This window comes from Mustela lutreola, chromosome 10 (assembly GCF_030435805.1).
Source record: "Mustela lutreola isolate mMusLut2 chromosome 10, mMusLut2.pri, whole genome shotgun sequence".
Classification (NCBI taxonomy): domain Eukaryota; kingdom Metazoa; phylum Chordata; class Mammalia; order Carnivora; family Mustelidae; genus Mustela; species Mustela lutreola.
The window spans coordinates 24,286,102-24,286,381 of NC_081299.1; positions in this window are offsets into that span (position 1 = coordinate 24,286,102).

Here is a 280-nt window from a genome sequence, read left to right on the forward strand (position 1 = left end):
GAAAAAGAAACTGGAAGACCTGGGAGTATGGAGAGACTTGAACTAGACACCCTGTTTCTGAGTGTTTAGAAGCCTTTTCTTTCCGCCTTACTCCCGGGGTTGTTAACTAGACTCAAAAGCATCCTATATTTCTCATCTCAGTACTTTCACAGTATCTGGAGATGAAAAGCCTTTAAGAAAATGGCTGCCCCCTGGAGAGTGCGGGCTAAACTTGTCACGTGACCCGGCGGTCGCACTCCCACCGGCTCCGCGCGCGCGCAATCGAAGGAAGTCGGCTCCC